This window comes from Protopterus annectens, chromosome 1.part1 (assembly GCF_019279795.1).
Source record: "Protopterus annectens isolate FY-2018-M chromosome 1.part1, PAN1.0, whole genome shotgun sequence".
Lineage (NCBI taxonomy): Eukaryota > Metazoa > Chordata > Ceratodontiformes > Protopteridae > Protopterus > Protopterus annectens.
In genome coordinates, this window is record NC_056726.1 from 1,844,078,392 (window position 1) to 1,844,093,758 (window position 15,367).

The 15,367-nt window shown below is 39.4% G+C and overlaps 1 protein-coding gene across 3 annotated transcripts in view; it reads left to right on the forward strand.

The window, feature by feature from the left end:
* Nucleotides 1–15,367, forward strand: part of MOCS1 (molybdenum cofactor synthesis 1) — a 1,733,254-nt gene that overhangs the window by 622,011 nt on the left and 1,095,876 nt on the right. The gene's annotated exons all lie outside the window — the stretch shown is intronic.

A 15,367-nucleotide genomic window follows, 5' to 3' on the forward strand; every position in this document is an offset into this window, starting at 1 on the left:
AAGTGTGATTTAACTTGCACAGAAGTGAGAAATCAATATGCATTTGGTAACAGAATATGTCCCCAGTACTGCATCACTGCTCTGATGTTCGTGTGCCAGAGTTCACCTAACTTTAGAGTAAACTTTGTTGTTTCCACTTTTAGTAAACTTTGTTGTTTGCACTTTGATGCAAAACAGTATTTATAATACAGTTCTCTGTCAAAGTCAGACTTGCGGCGTATAATGCCAAGACTGCATACAGCAATGTGCTGCGTCTCGTGTCAGAGCCAGTTGTAAACATTGTAGGAAATAATTGTATTTTTTCCTCCTTTTTTGTCTAAAACAGCAATGTTGAAGCTGATGGACGGCAGGGCTTTCAAGGATTGTGCTGCTTACTTACCTAGTATTGTTAGGACAATTGGGTAAGTGCACTTTGCCAGTATAATTTCTGACTACTGTATTGCCTCCATGTCTACCTTTCCTCCCTTCCTCCATTAGCGACTATTCCTTTGTCACATTCTACAGATGTGATATTTACAAGGAAGTGTTTACTCTCGACTTGCTAGGAATATTGCTGTAGCTCCTGCCTCAGAATATTTCATCATTTACTTTTATTTGTTGATCTCTGGCAGTATCATTTTTTTCTGTCAGCAGATTTTGTAGAAATATGGCTACAAAGCCTTCCTGTTCCTTCAGACTTTCTCTGCTTCCACCCTCCCCCAAAAAATACAACCTATAATCAAGGGTTTCTGGAATCAGTTGAAATAATATTCTATGTCAGGCAGATGAAACAGAGATAGTAAACCATCCTACCAGCTTTACAATATAAATTCTTTTCAAAAAGTTAGTTGACTGGGGTGGACACTAGCCGAAGAAATGAACTCCCTTTTAATATCAGAGTCCCAGCCTGGCTACAGTAGAAAACATCACCTTCACTTAAGAACAGGAATAAATTCTTTGTTTTAACTCACTTGGCTAAGAGACATGTTCTTGCAAATCGAGGAAACTTCTGGAGGAGAATCACCCTTGTCTGTTGTTGGAACCCTCCCACGAAACGATGCTCTTTGTAGTAATAAAATAATTCACTGTATCACATCTTGTCTGATTACCTTAAGTTTCCTACACAAATTCTTCCAGCTTCCCACCCCCACCACTCCTACAACAATACCCCCCCCCCCATTTCCAGAGACTCCAACCTTCTCTTCACTGTTCTATTTCAAATCCATAAGAAATGAAGAACTTTTGAAGAATTATTAGATAAAATTGTGATGGATACTGCCACTCTTTACAAACATAGATTAGAACCCTTTCTGCTTCTTTATAATCTGTGCTTTGCCAGCTCCATTATGTCTACCATTACCAGTTATTATAAAGTCCATTCCCAAAATTAACACGCACCAGTCTGTTGGGGATCTAAGATGTAGTTCCAGTCTTCCCATTCTAAGACAAATCTTAGAAAAATGAATATTTTCAAGTTACTGAATACCTTAATAAACAATGTGTACTATCTAAGGCTAAGGTACCAGCTTGTGTTTTGATAAGGCAGAATTAAGATGACTGCTCTGTATACTCTTAGTGACGACATTCTGCAAAATAAGAATAAAGCTTATCTGGCCTGAATAATTTTTATTCACTTCATTAAAGCATTTGATTAGGTTTGATCACTCTCTCCTATTTAATTCTCGAATCACTCCTAGATTTAGTGGCAATATCATTAATTTTGTTTGTATAGTTGAAGTATTTGTACTTTACTTTTTCAGACTTTTTCTCCCTTTTAACAGTGTACAACTCTTATTTGATGTGATTGTACTCACCTAGGCTGTGCTTGCAAATGCTTAAATTAGATCAGTGTCCTACTTTGGAAAACAAACATATAAATAAATGAATGAATGAATGAATAAATAAATTGATTTAAAAACATTTTCCCCAACAGTAAATTCTAAGTATGAGTGGGATGCACAACATCACTGAAGTCCCACTCATCAGTTTCCCTAGTGCTTGGTACTGTCCCTATTTTTTTCCCCCTTTTAATCAACAAACTCCCTACTTATTTACGTTGACTACAGAGGTGGCATGCTACTATATAGGTCAAATGAAGGCCTCAGGTCTAACCAACAGGTTTTAAGACCGCAGCATTGTCATTAACTCAAAAAAAACATCTCTTTGAGACATTACTTGACTCGTCTTCAAAAAATACTTGGACCCCTGGAAACAATTACAGATGTGTGTTACCTTAGTAGAGCTTGATCAAAACCTGAACATTAAGAAAACATTATCTAACTCTGAAATCAACACACATTTTCCTTTTTTTCTGGGAAAAAAATATCGCACTTCCTTTTACCTGAATGTGGGATGGCATTAGGAAGAGGAGTTCTACCTCAGCTAGAATATGTCCTTCCTGTAATAGTAGCAGCTTCTAAACAAAACCCATCTTCCCTCCAAACCATTTCTAAGAACATCTGCAGGCTAATCTCCTTAGCTCCTAAAAAGAGCATCACTGTGCAGTTTTTGCTGAAATAAAATCATTACCCATGGTAGAAAGATATAAGTTACTGTTGTGCTTCTTAACACACACATCTGCACCAAAACACATTTTCTTTTCAAGATGATAGATGGAATCCTGCACTTCAGTCTACCATCGTAGATCTATTCCCAACTCTGGTCCTACACTATTTACATCAAGGAACAAACTTAAGGACTTCCAAGATGGCCATGCACTAATCAACAGATGGATTAGAGCTCTCGCAGTATGAAAGCAATAAATATATAAACGAGGAATGCCACCATCCAAAGGTTTCCACAAGAAGGCAAAAGTCCAATAAGAAAATGAACCAAGTAGAAACCACCACGATGTAAAAACAAGGTCTATTTATTAAAAAACTGGAATAACAAGCGCTTTCACGTGTATCCAAAAACACGCTTCATCAGGTTTAACTAGAACTTTCAACTGAAGCATTTTTATACAAATCCCAAAAACTATCAAATTGCATAATTGGCAATCAGAAACAATATAATTAAATAATTAAAATGATGGTTAGAAGTTTGAATTAACTCTTATAGCACAAGATAAAAATTCAATGCTTGAAACAAATAGCAACACAATCTATATTGTGTTGACATAAAAAGTAGAATATAAATATATTAATAGATTAATAAGCAGTCACTTCATATTTGTACTGTGTAGCGTAGAGGTATATAACAATAGATGTGTAAAATAATAAAATAATGAATATTTTAGAACCTAATAGATAAAAACATGGACCAGTAGAACCATTTGGTCTATGCTGATCAATGTTCACGTGCCTTTAAAACAGGCTTGATGCTAACAGAGTGATTCAAGCCAGGCTCGAGATGGGCTTTCAGCCTTAAGATCCATCTCAATTCAATCATTTCTAGGTAATTCATTGCATCACCTCCTCTATTTATGTCTATAATTTGTAAAACTCTAAAAGTGAAACTATGATCAGGACACATGGCTACATGTTTAACCAAAGCATTGCATGTGTTCATCTTCCTAATGTCATAGAAATGGTTGTACATTCCGTCTCTCAACCTACGGGACATCATACCTACATAAAATGCTGTGCATGGCATGCAGGTAGCCAAATATATGAGATTAGTACTATCACAAGTGGCATAAAAACGCGGTTTAATGATATAACTAAAATGAGGGTGATAAAAGCAACCTTCACCATTTATATATTTACACATGTTACATTTATTGTATGGGAAAGTACCATGCCTTAGTGTTTGCCTATCTATACTACTAGTATAAAAATTAGTTTTGTCAACGCATAATAATCTCTTTAAATTTTTGCTATTCCTATACCTGAAAGAAGGCATCGTTCCTAATAGTTGGGAACACTTATCTGTGAGTAGTATGCCCCAATTCTTTTTTATAATATCAGTGATAAATCTAATATCACTTGTATATCCCGTAGTAAAGAATACCCTATTATGTCTACGATGGGTAGTATAATTAGACCTTGTACCAGATGGCTCTAAAAAATCAAGATGTTCCACATCGCTGGCCGTGGTGGCCGATACTAAACAGCCCAAACCACGTAGTGTAGATGTCGTATAACCTCTATCACGAAACAATCCTTCCATGTAATCTAGATGTAACTTTCTGTCATGGGGACTCATACATAGACTAGAAATTCTTTTAAACTGGCTCTTGACAATGTTCGGAAATACCGAACATGGGTGCATGCTATTAAAATGCAATATAGCATTCCTCCAACAAGGTTTCTTATAGAGACTAGTAGAAAGGGAACCTCCTAAACCTTTAGAAATTGTTATGTCAAGAAAGTGCAACTGATATTGAGACACTTCTATAGTGAACCTTAAAAAATCAGTAGTAGATTCTAAATAACTGACCATATCATATAACAGATCTTGGCTACTTTCCCAAACAATCAGAACATCATCAACAAAACGTCTGTAAAGTAAAACATGTTGGAAAAAGACGCTATTAAACAAATGTGTACGCTCCCAATAATGCATAACCAAGTTCGCATACGAATTAGCACATGGGGTGCCCATAGTGACACCAAATGTTTGCGCATAAATATCATTATGGTACATGAACACATTGTTATTCAAAACTAAGTCAAGAAGAGTGCAAACAACCAGCTGTGTGTTACTGTCAAGGGTACCTAAAACAAGTAGGCTCTCTCTTATAGCCTGTATCCCATAATCATTGGGGATAATAGTGAATAGACTCTTAACATCAAGAGAAACTAGAATGACAGATGAAGACAGATTTTGATTGTTCACTAAACTATGTAGGTCATTCAATAACGGATATGTGTCTTTCAGGATTCCCTAGAACTGATTCTAAATAATGTGAGATGTGTTCGGTAACCCATCCAGCCCCTGACACTATTGGTCATAGAGGTGGAGGGATGGTACCCTTGTGTATTTTAGGAAGGCCCTTAATCAGTGGTATCTTGGGAAAATCGATCAAGAGGTAATCATAGAACTCTCTATTGATCTGTCTACACATTAGAAGATCATATAATGAGTCATGAACATTTCTTATGATGCTGTCAACCATATGCTGTGATATTATTCTATATGTATCATCATCCTTCAACATATCCAGCATCATTCCATTATACATAAAGGTATCTAAAACCACTACCCCTCCACCTTTATCAGCTGACTGTATGGTTATATTAGCGTTACAAGATAGTTCATGAAGAGAGTGCCATTCATCAATATTCAAATTATGATATACTCTCCTCGGAGCAACATTGGAAAAATATTGATAAAACTCTCGTTCACACACAGACACAAAACAGTCCACCTTGTGAGGTAGAACTGGCGAAAAAGAACTTTTACGTATAAATCGTCTCTCTCTATCAGTCTCTCCTGTCTTATCAAACAGTAATTTCAAAGATAAATTCCGGGCAAAGAGACGTAAATCGGTTAGTACTTCAACAAGGTTACTGGCTTGTGCAGGGATAAAAGAAAGATCTATGTTCAAGAGAGTCACTTCACTGGAGGTAAGCGTGTGATTCGAGAGGTTAAAAATAAGCATACTCAATTCCTGCTCCTTCTCCTTACCTCCACGGATTCTCCGGTGAACTTCCTCTTGCGTCTCCCTCTGCTGCTGGATCTTGCTTGCTGTCTGATATGATACTGCATCGGTAATTGTAAAAACCATTATTATAGTTCCCTAGTACTTTCTTAGGTTTGGCGCCAAGTTTGTTTGAAACAAGCTGTTCCTCCGTGGCTTGTTGATTAGGAGGAGGAGTGTCCAATAATTGCGAACTTCCCATTGGTTGACCATGTTTCACTGATGTAACGTCAATAGCAGTCAAACTTTCTATCTCTTCTACTGTAGAATTTAAAGGTACAGTTGCTGTAAAAGTTGGTAATTCATTAACAGTATCTGGGGGATGACCGGAACCGTGTGTATGATCATTACGTTGAGAATTAATTCTCGGCCATACAAAGACATTACCAGATAGGAAATCATGATAGTCTCTCTGTAAATTCTTATGCTTGGTCTGTTGTAGTTTATCACTATAGGCCATTATTTGCGTATACATATAGTCAATCTTCCTCTCATAAATCTCACCCTTGAAACGCTCACATAGATCTCTATGCAGAGTCTCTATTTTGTTTTTGAGCTCATTTTCAATCGGTGTGAAATAACTAATTATAAGTCTCATGTACTGACTGCTCAAATCAAGATTCAACTGTTGCCATTGTTTTAATAACTCTGGATGGCTGTCACCATAGGTGGGCATGCACAACACCCGCATGCCTCTAGGTACAATCTGAAAATGGAGACTCGCCTACATATGTCTCCTTTGCCATATCAACCTGTACAACTTGTACAGGTCATTTTCTAGTTCTCTTAAACAATTGTAAAACTCACTGAGGTTCTTGACAGTACCTGTAGTAGATGGAGTAGTTGTAGGAAGATGTAGGTCCATACCTAATAACGGATTAGCATTCTGCTGAAGAATATGGCTCCACTTACTTCCAGGACTCTTGGATCCAGGGTTGTAATCAAGTTCTATTGCTGGAATATCCATCGTGTGTAGGTGGCAGAAACCAAGAAGTATAGAAACAACAATAAATATATAAACGAGGAATGCCACCATCCAAAGGTTTCCACAAGAAGGCAAAAGTCCAATAAGAAAATGAACCAAGTAGAAACCACCACGATGTAAAAACAAGGTCTATTTATTAAAAAAACTGGAATAACAAGCGCTTTCACGTGTATCCAAAAACGCGCGGTTTAACTAGAACTTTCAACTGAAGCATTTTTATCCAAATCCCAAAAACTATCAAATTGCATAATTGGCAATCAGAAACAATATAATTAAACAATTAAAATGATGGTTAGAAGTTTGAATTAACTCTTGTAGCACAAGATAAAAATTCAATGCTTGAAACAAATAGCAACACAATCTATATTGTGTTGACATAAAACGTAGAATATAAATATATTAATAGATTAATAAGCAGTCACTTCATATTTGTACTGTGTAGCGTTGAGGTATATAACAATAGATGTGTAAAATAATAAAATAATGAATATTTTAGAACCTAATAGATAAAAACATGGACCAGTAGAACCATTTGGTCTACGGTGATCAGTGTTCACGTGCCATTAAAACAGGCTTGATGCTAACAGATTTGATTCTAGCCAGGCTCGAGATGGGCTTTCAACCTTAAGATCCATCTCAATTCAATCGTTTCTAGGTAATTCATTGCATCACCTCCTCTATTATTTATGTCTATAATTTGTAAAACCCTAAAAGTGAAACTATGATCAGGACACATGGCTACATGTTTAACTAAATCATTGCATGTGTTCATCTTTCTAATGTCATAGATATGGTTGTACATTCTGTCTCTCAACCTACGGGACGTCATACCTACATAAAATGCTGTGCATGCCATGCAGGTAGCCAAACATACGAGATTGGCAGTATGAAAACAGAAAGTTTGGAAAGCAGCCAGAAAAAAATACATTTGAGTAAAATCCAGTTACTGGTTAGTCACTACACTGCACGGATGTCAGTAAATGTGAAGTCTGGAGAAAGTAAGAGAAAATAAACTAGAAAAGGATAAGAAAGCACTCTAGTTGAGAAAAGTTGTGCAGATTTCTGCAAAAATAAATAACAATAATGATAATGATAATATAGACCAAGTTTCAGTCTCTGTACAGGAAATGGTTTCTAGTAATTTAGAGGAAAAAATAAATCAGACTCATTCAGAGGTGATGTAAGTGAGACACTGGAGAAATACTTACAGTCAAATGAGAAAAGGCTGGGAAGAATAAAATAAGCTTTAAGCAGGTATTCAGATGAGTTGATAAAACTGCAGAAATCAGAGGTTGAAATGAAGTGAAAGACAGTCTTCCCTTCCCTTGAGGCTTCTCAAGAGGAAATGTTTCAAAAGATAGTAGCGCTGGATGACAGAACAGCCAGGGAAAACATGAGAGTTTCTGCTTTACTAGAGAAACCTGGAAGGAACAGAGTGCATTATGAAAGTACAAATAAGTAAATGGACTGATAATCGTATAACAGGATCTGTTAACAGTAGGGACACATTATATATATGCTTCAAATATGGCCATGAAAAAGAAGCCGCCAAGATCTATAATAATTGTGACGCCCGTGCCCTGGCCCAGCAATCAAGGAACCTCAATCCTCACCACTAACACCAGATGAAAGAAACGATAACAAATACACACAGTAAAGTGCAATTTCCTTTAAGAGCACACAGAGATCACAGTCAGTCCGGGGCTGGTTGCTCCCTTGCTCTCCAGGTCCCCAGTAAGACTCCCAACTGGCACAGCTATAGGGTCCAGATCTCAGCCTAGCTGGGCAAGCTAAAACCTCCAGCACCCTCTCTGTCCAACCAGTGTCCCTGCCCAAGTAGCTGACACACACACACTTTGAGATAAGAGTTTATACAAAGGCTGGCACAGGTTATCCAGCTGTGCCTTTATTACCCAGACTATATGATAGTACCACCTGCCACCACCCAGCAAATATTTATTAGCTACTCAAAGGCCCTTAAAAGGGGTGTCCAATTATTACTGTGTAATATTATTATCCAACTGGTAGTATAACTAAACAGTCAAGGCTTATTAGATTGACTTGGTACAGTAATCACTCTAAATATGCATGTACTCTAGAGTTTAAATTATCTCTACACAAAACAGCCACAGTTGAAAGGTTTTAAAATATTTAATAAAACAGAAGACAATACTTCTTACTACACAGTGCTAGTCAAGAGTTCAGAGAGCACAGATAAATACTTAAAATAATTCTGTAGTACAGTTTTGACATCACAGAAAAACACTTAGTCTAATCTTTCTAGTTTCTAGCTATTTCTAAAAGAAAACACAAGGCTAAGATAAACTTACATAAGAACAAGACAGTGCTGTGAGTTGGATGGTCAAGGCAAAAATACTTAATCCTCTCTGGTTCTCTCTGTTTAAATTGAAATTGCAGTTCTGATTCACATTACATCATTCTTCACATTTTCCTACGGTTCCCAGGCCACACATTACTTCATTTTTCACACTTCCCTGGGTTCCCACGCTAACAGAAACTGCATTTACATTCTTAACATCTCCTTTTGTTATCTTGCAGCTGGTCAGGAAGCAGAGCAATAAAAATACATTTGCATGTTTAAGTTTAGCAATTTAACTCTTGGTTAAAACAATAGAAATAATTTCTTCATCTAGACCCTTCGGCACCACTGTCTACATCAAAGTGGTCACCACATGCTTTACTTTGGTCAGTAGAGTGCACTGTTGTCACATTTTTTTCAGTTCCACATGTAACACTATTTCTTTACATTTAAGACAACAAGCCTGTAGTTTACATTCATATAACAAATGACAGAACTATCTGCAAAATTCTATCTGGCTAGGCTGGCAGCCTTCACAATAATAAAGATGCAGTCATATCAGGAGAAGGAGCTGCTCCTGATTAAAATGTGGTAGAAGGGTGAAGTATTATCAACTGGGTACACCAGAGTGTTTGTGGGAAATGACTTGACTGTACACCAGGCAGATCAGAGGTGATTTTATCCCTGTAGTCAAATCGAGTTTAGAGGCAGGAGTGTAAGATTCAGGTTGCTATATCCAGTTATCTTCAGAACATTTCTTTCAGAAGGAGTAGAGACATTCTTGAATGCAGAGCAGACGTATGAGGAAATAAAGTTTTATCCAGCAAAAAGTAAGTCAACAAGTTGAAAGGGATTCCAGTTTTATTCTTCTGACAATGGCACAGCCCATACACAGAACTTGCCAGTAAAACAGTTTCTGATGTTTTAAGAAAATGATCGAGTGACATACAGAAGCACATGTGCTGACAAGAAAAACAAGAGTTCATTGGAAATGAACTAGATACCGTTGTTAGGTGATCAAGAAAATGAAGTAGAACAGCAAGAACTTGAAAGGGAAACAAACAGCTAAATTGTAAGGGGGGATATTTCTGTAGGATGCAATTTGAACATGAGAACTGTGCTTCTGCAAAAAGTAGAGGCAGGGAGGAAAAAAAGACTAGAAATGTGTGGATTATTTTAAACTGGTTGTGGGACTGTAAAGTATAAGTTTCTACTTTTTCTTGTATGATTGAAGGAAGTGAAGAAGAAACTGCATGTAAAAATGTTCTGTTTTTTTTCTTATTAATATGTGTATAAACTGTATGTAGAAAAAGATTCACTGTTGTCTGCTTTCTTCCAATTCAACTGGTGGGTTATCGGATCTGACATTGGCAACTTTTTTGAATGTCTGGATCCAGAGCTGTGACTCCTCACCTACCCATAATGCCCTTTGTTCACGAAAGTAACTCTGATCTTATTTGCCTCTTCTCTTGAATGGATGTGGTGTGTGAGGGCCCTGCTGTTCTATCGGTAGCTAGGTGATTTTTTTCCATTATTAGTGTCTGTTATCTTGAAGGTATTTCCTTTATAGATGACTCCCTTATCCTCCCCTTTTTGTAGTACAAACAAAATCTTTTTCAGTAGATTTTTCTCCTATTTCTATTCTTCTCAGTGCAGCTACCTTATTTTTGTATTAACAAAAAAAAAATATTTCTGCAGCTTTTGTAGTTGTAATTATAGTGGTTATTGTTGTTGGATTTACAGTTGCTTTTCTAGTTGTGGTTGTTGCAGTTGTTTTCTGTATGTTCTACTGTAACAGACAAGGTCCAAGGTTTTAAGAAGTGCTTGACCTGTGGACTGGGGAGAATGGAAGCCTAGAGTGCTCCTGCTGTCTCTTTTTTGAATTGGAGGATTGTTTCTAAGCTCGTATTGTGTCCTCAGCATTCAAGGTATTTGAAAGAGTTCTATCCAGAACAAGATAAGAAGTGTCTGTGCCATATTTGGGTCTGTCCCAACCTCTTGTATACTGATTGACAGGGATAGTCAGCCCTTTATAGCATCAAGGATACTTGCCATGCAAGTTCCAGGCTGATTCTGAACCACCCCTGAAAGCCTAAGCATGGGAGAGTTTTAGGAACAGATATGTAAAAAGAGATTGTATTACTCCCTAGAGTCAGTTGTAGAAGACATGGACTTAGATGACAAAGAAGAGTCTCCCAGATCCTTTTGGAAAATGTCACCTTTCACAATACACTGGAACTGATGAAACAGCAAGGGGGTTGGTCCACCAATCCTCCCTCACTTGAGGAATATGTGTTCCTTGAGGCTTTGGGGCTGACTCTTCTACTTTTTGGGTGCTGTTGTCTGCTGACGCTTTCATAGATCTGGTGGCTTAGTGGGTGTGGAAGGATCCTGATGTGGTGGAGCCGATCCCTGAAAAAACTGATAAGATCTTGATCACACCAAAGGACAGAATGCATTAGAGCAAGAGTCTCCCAGTAGATGCCATGGTTCTATGAGCAGCCACAAATAAGGAGCTCTCAGAAGAGAGCACATCTGTCCATCCTGCTAATAGGGAGTCAAGGCCATTGGACAGGTTTGGAAAATGGATATATGTGTCAGCAACTTTTGCACACTATCTTGCCCATATGACACATTTCCAGAGGCACCTGACTAAAGAAGTTACCAAGTCATTTTTGGGTAACTTGCCAGCAGATATCCAGAAAACAGTGGAGTCCCAATTGTCTCCCCTACAATCAGTATCCAGCATATCCATCCATCTGCTTTAATGCAGCTCATAGCTAGAGCAGCAGGTACAGGCATAGCCATCCAATACTCCCTCGTTTAATGGCTTAACACGTCCTTGGAGATTCTGAAAGTTTGACCATTCTCCCCATCTGCCCCAATTGCTACAGTAACCACAGATGCTCCCTTCTGTGATGGGGGGGCATTTCAAAGGGAAGACGGTCTAAGGTTCATGATCACCAGTGGAGGCCAGTCTTCACATCAATGACTTGGAGATGAGGGCAGTCCTCCTCACATTATAGGTGTTTTAGACCTTCCTTCCTGAGTGTGTGATTTCCATACAGACAGACAACATGGCAAGCAGAGAGGAACCCGATCATATCCATTTTGCCAGTAAGCCATGAGAGTCTGGCAGTGGGCAATGTCTTCTTCTCACTTTCTCATTTACAACACACATCCCAGGGACTTTCCGTGTGCTACTGGACAAGTTCAGCAAGTCCATTGTTATGCTTCAATGGCATTGCAGATATTCAGTCACTGGCGCCAACCTTGTTGCATTTTTTTGCTTCATATCTAAACAAATAATGCTCTAGTCCACAAGTGGCCCCCAGGTATTTTATAGAGGATCCTTAGGTGACTTTTCCTCCCATCCCCATGATCTTCTTCTTTTTCTTTCGGATGTTCTCATTAGGAGTCGCCACAACAGATCATCTGTTTCCATTTCTTCCAGTCCTCTGCATCTTGCTCTGTCACACTACCTGGCAGATTCATCTTTAGCATCCTTTTCCCAATATACCCAGCATCCCTCCTCAGCACATGTCCAAACCAATGCAATCTTGCCTCTCTGGCTTTGTCTCCAAACCGTCCAACCTGGGCTGACCCTCTAATATACTTATTCCTAATCCTGTCTACCCTCATCACATCCAGTGCAAATCTTAACATCTTTAACTCTGCCACATCCAGCTCTGACTCCTGCCTTTCTGTCAGTGCCACTGTCTCCAACCCATATAACATAGCTGGTCTCACTCCCCTCTTGTAGACCTTTCCTTTCAGTCTTACAGGTACTTGTCTGTCACAAATCACTCCTGATGCTCTTCTTCACCCACTCCACCCTGCCTGTACTCTCTTCTTCACCTCTCTTCCACACTCGCCATTACTCTGAACTGTTGATCCCAAGTATTTAAACTCATCCACCTCCACCAAATCTACTCCCTGCATCCTCACCATTCCTCTGTCCTCCCTCTCATTCAGACATATATTCTGTCTTAGTCCTGCTGACCTTCATTCCTCTTCTCTCTAGAGCATATCTCCACCTCTCCAGGGTCTACTCAGCCTGTTCCCTACTCTCACTACATATCACAATGTCATCTGTAAACATCGTAGTCCATGGGGACTCCTGTCTGATCTCGTCTGTCAACCTGACCATCACCACTGCAAATAAGAAAGGGCTCAGAGCTGATCCTTGATGTAATCCCACCTCCACCTTAAATGCATCTGTCACTCCCAGTGCAGATCTCACCGCTGTCGCACTACCCTTGTATACATATCCTGTACCACACTTACATACATCTCTGCCACTCCCAACTTCCTCATACAATACCACGACTCCTCTCTAGGCACCCTGTCATATGCTTCCTCTAAGTCCACAAAGACACAACGCAACTCCTTCTGACCTTCTCTGTACTTCTCCATCAACACTCTCAGAGGAAACATTGCATCTGTAGTGTTCTTTCCTGTCATGAAACCATACTGCTGATCACTAATCATCAACTCCCTTCTTAACCTAGCTTCTACTACTCTTTCCCATAGTTTCATGCTGTGACTGATCACTTTTATCCCTCTGTAGTTACTACAGCTCTGCACATCACCCTTATTCTTAAAAGTCAGTACCAAAACACTTTTTCTCCACTCCTCAGTTATCCTCTCACTTTCCAAGATTTCATTAAACAATCTGGTTAAAAATTCCACTGCTATTTCTCCTAAAGACCTCCAAGCTTCCACAGGTATGTCATCTGGACCAACAGCCTTTCCATTCTTCATCCTCTTCATAGCTATCCTTACTTCCTCCTTGCTAATCCATTGCACTTCCTGATTCACTATCTCCACATCATCCAGCTTCCTCTCTCTCTCATTCTCTTCATTCATCAGCCCCTCAAAGTACTCTTTCCATCTGTTCAACACACTCTCCTCACTTGTGAGTATGTTTCCCCTCATTATCATTTATCACCCTTACCTGCTGCACATCTTTCCTAGCTCGGTCCCTCTAATCTGTAAAGGTCCTTTTCTCCCTCCTTAGTGTCTATCCTTTCATACACCTCTCCATAAGCCTTATCCTTAGCCTTTGCCACCTCTCTGTTTGCCATGCACCTCATCCCCTTATACTCCTGTGTACTTTCTTCATCTCTCTGACAATCCCACTTCTTCACCAACCTCTTTTTCTGTATACTCTCCTGTACTTCCTCATTCCACTACCAGGTCTCCTTGTCCTCCTTTCTCTGTCCAGATGTTACACCAAGCACCTTTCTAGCAGTCTCCCTTACTAGCTCTGCTGTAGTTACCAGCTGTTCAGTAACTCTTCACTGCCACCCAGTGCCCGTCTTAACTCTTCTATGAACTCCACCTCACAATCACTCTTTTTCAATTTCCACCATTTGAACCTTGGTGCTGCCCTCACACTCCTCTTCCTCTTCTTGGTCACCAACGTCATTCTACAGACCACCATTTTATACTGGAATTTTTAACCAGATTGTTTAATGAAATCTTGGAAAGTGAGAGGATAACTGAGGAGTGGAGAAAGTGTTTTGGTACTGACTTTTAAGAATAAGGGTGATGTGCAGAGCTGTAGTAACTACAGAGGGATAAAAGTGACACTTTCCCTGTCACCACTTTACAGTCTCCAATCTCCTTCAAACTGGCCCTCCTGCATAGGATATAATCCACCTGTGTGCATCTCCCTCCACTCTTGTATGTCACCCTATGCTCCTCCCTCTTGTTAAAATACATATTTACCATAGCCATGTCCATCCTTTTTGCAAAATTCACTACCATCTGACATTCTGCATTCCTTTCCTTAGCACCATACCTACCCATCACTTCCTCATCCCCTCTGTTCCCTTCACCAACATGCCATTGAAATCTGCTCCGATCACCACTCACTCACCCTTCGATGCAGTCATCACCACGTCATCCAACTCACTCCAGAATTTTTCTTTCTCATCCATCGCACACCCAACTTGTGGAGCATATGCACTAATAAGATTCATCATTACACCATCAATTTCCAGCTTCATAAACATCGCTTTATCTGACGCTCTTTTCACCTCCAAAACAGTCTTGGCATACTGTTCCTTCAGGATAACCCTACCCCATTTCTCCTCCCATCCACACCATGATAGAACAATTTGAACATGCCTCCAATACACCTGGCCTTACTTCCCTTCCACCTGGTCTCTTGAACATACAATATATCAGCCTTCCTTCTGTCCATCATATCAGCTAGCTCTCTCCCTATACTAGTCATACTGCCAACATTCAAAGTTCCTACCCTCATTACCACACTCCTAACCTTTCTCTCCTCTTCCTGCATTTGGGCATGCCTTCCCCCTCTTCTTCTCCTTCTCCTCCTTCGGCCAACAGTAGCCCAATTTCCACCAGCACCCTGTTGGCTAACAGTACTGGTGGCGGTCATTGTTAACCCGGGCCTCGACCGATCCGGTATGTAAATCTGTATTTTCCACATATCTCATTTGGCAAATGTTTTACGCTGGATCCCCTT